Source organism: Cyprinus carpio, chromosome B21 (assembly GCF_018340385.1).
Source record: "Cyprinus carpio isolate SPL01 chromosome B21, ASM1834038v1, whole genome shotgun sequence".
NCBI lineage: Eukaryota > Metazoa > Chordata > Actinopteri > Cypriniformes > Cyprinidae > Cyprinus > Cyprinus carpio.
The window spans coordinates 12,628,862-12,631,856 of record NC_056617.1 but is presented as its reverse complement, the minus strand read 5'-3'; the positions used below and the strand labels follow the sequence as shown (position 1 = coordinate 12,631,856).

At 35.6% G+C, this 2,995-nt stretch overlaps 1 long non-coding RNA gene across 1 annotated transcript in view; it reads left to right on the top strand.

Annotated features, from left to right (window-relative positions):
* Positions 1–746: 746 nt before the first annotated feature.
* The window catches only part of LOC122141280, a 3,910-nt gene continuing 1,661 nt past the window's right edge, over positions 747–2,995 (top strand). The window contains exons 1-2 of the long non-coding RNA XR_006157659.1: positions 747–853; positions 1,052–1,156. This is a non-coding gene — a long non-coding RNA (uncharacterized LOC122141280). The remainder of the gene's footprint in view (positions 854–1,051; positions 1,157–2,995) is intronic.

Sequence of the window (2,995 nt, the reverse complement as noted above, 5' to 3'; positions counted from 1 at the left end):
GATGAAAACTAGTACAGGCTTGAGACTGTCCCATAGACTGAAAGAAGTAGACAACACTGTATCAAGGTCATTTTTTGCAGTGGAAGTAACCCTTTAAGCTAAAAGTGCTACCGCCAGATCCGAATCCCGGCTGAATGGGTCCGAAAATGGTAAAACTCAGCTCTTTAACTCTAGGGTGGAGTTGGAAAATGAGCCTATTTTCCAAAAATGGTGGAGTATTCTTTAATTTGTGTACAGCCCTAGCGTCCATTAGGGCTTTCCAGTCTAAAAGTGCACATACTTTGAAATATTGGCTTACATTTACTTAATATTTCTTAAGACAGAATGGTCATTTCTTTTCATTTTCCACTGAATTATGCAATCTGGTGAGCATTAGTGGCTTTCAGAGCTCTCTCAGTATGTTTATTCTTCCGTGATCACTGTTATAATTTACTTAATATTTCTTAGTTAAGCTGTTCATATGTTCCTCGGTACGTTCATAACCCACCTTGTCTCTTCCGACAAGGTTCCATTACACTTCCATGTTCCTGTACACAACAAATCCAGAGAAACAACTGTCACCGGCTCCTGCAGCCTTATTCTCAATTTTTTTTTTTTTTTTGATAGGGGCGAGTGATAACATGGGAGGACCAATGCTTCCAGACAAATAAAAAAAAAAAAAAGAATCATTTTTTACAGGAAAAATTAGTCTTGCAAAACTTTCTTTCTACTGACAGTATGTCATTATAAATATGTTTTGTTGTCATGATATTATGAATTATCAGTAAATCTTTGTTGCCGGCCTCCCTCAGGGCCCCTGTTACTTTGTTCCACTATTACCCCTTGTCCAACGCCCCTGACTTTGATGTTTATGGTAAGAGATTATATGCGAGTGCAGAATTATGTATGCATAAACTAAACAAATATTTATGACAAGTGCAGAATTTGTTTATTGTCCAAAAGTTATTTATGGATAAATATAAATATGATGTTCTTGTTGTTTTTTTAGATTTGAGAATAATAAAGATGAAGTTAAATTACTTGGTTATTAAACTTCTCCATCTTTTTTCAGTAAAGCACCTAAAGCTGGTCTGCCAACTGCCAATAAACAGAAGAGAATAAGATGCATCACCACTAGCGCCCTCACACTCACTTTCTCAGAGTTGAGTCTTCTGAGGTAAGTTGAGCTGTTCAGTTTGTTTCAGATTGTATTTATACAATCCAAAAACTACTTTTTATGTAACATTATTGATATCATTTCTGTATTGTTCATACTTCGAGTAAACCACCATTTCGTAGCTTTTTCGGCATCTGCTCACCGAAACAACAGTGTGTGTGGATCTAAATGCTAAAATCTACTTAATTAGTAGGGGTGATTTCGCTAGTATATAAATCAAGAGGACCGACGGTTATAGTTGAACACCGGCCATTGAACTCTATAACCTACCAAACGGTGTCATTAAAATATTTTTTTACAAACATTTTTATCAAAAATTATTTTCATTTTTTAGATAGGATCATAAGATCATAATATATCGGGAGACATGGTTTTTACCACTTAATGAAGTTTTGTAAATGCGTCAGACATGATATTTACCACTTCATTAAATTTTTTCCTTTAATAGAAAACCCTTTATAAAAACAAATTTTGTTTTGTACAAATTTTATCTTAATTTTAATAAATGTTTCATCAACCAATTGCATGTATTTGCAGACAATATAGCAGACAATGATAACCGTGACATGGGCGTAATGGCTTCATTCACTTACTGCACTGTGAACTAGTATATCTCATCATAAATTAAACTCAGGCGTAGGCCAATGCCTCATACATTAGCATTAAATATCTTTGCTGCATCGCTTTCTAGAACGAACGAGGCTTTTTGCGGCTCGCATCAGCAAAAGCATTGCATAGATCCATAGTAGAATCGACCGATATGGGTTTTCTATAGCCGATGCCGATGCTGATGTTTTAGAGGTCAGAGTCAGCCCGATGGTCAGATATAAAGGCCGATTTTAGGGCCCGATATCTTGAAGTTTTCTTTCCCTCATTTGCATGCTCAAATGTCACACTAATAATAAGTGGCTGCACAACATTTCTAAACTTATTATCATTTATTGAGCACTGACTTGAACCCATCTCTGAATCTTTAATTTTGTGCAATTCGTAATGGCATTACAAATAAAAAAAAAATATCCAAAAGTTAACCAAAACAAATCAATAAACTGGACTAAGTATTAAATATATATGTCAATCATTTACATAAAAGTTTGAGCATTATATATATAGCACCTATATATATATATATATATATATATACTCTGCTCACATACTCTGCTAAACTTAAATATACATTTAAAATAAAAGAAATAAAATTTTATAAATAAAAAATCAAATTAAACTGAAAATATCTCTGCCTAATATATATAAAAATAAATAATAGTCTCTCTCTGTCTCATCTTCACTACAGGCAACCCATGCAGTGCCATTTGCTGTACTTGTATAAATGACTTTTTTTCTAAAGTGCCCCTGCTAACTTCAATACCATGCGCTCGAAGTCTGTTCATTATTCCAGATATATACAGGTCAACCAAACCATATAAAAGGTCTGTCACTGGTCAGTTTAAATAGATCCGAGTCCTACCAACACCATCATTCACAGCAGCCAAGGACGTTTTCCTGCCTCATGTGAAGAGGACCTGATCTTCTTCCACAGGCTCCCCTAGTCCCATGGCTACCCCTCCTAAAAAATTAAGTAATCCTTCCCGTTTGTGCCCCCCTTCATACACGGTCCCCCTCCAGCTGTGAAACATCTGGCGTAGAACGAGATCGAGCACAACCTCCAAATACATCTAATAAACTCACAAGGCCAGTAAGGTTCGCCTGCACGACACACCCACTGTCAATGATCTAATGCACTGCACGCCGGATTTTTAAAACAAATAGGCCTACCGGAATGCAAAAATTTAAAATCAACATTTTGCAGTGAACAGATCAAATAAAGTAATGTTCATG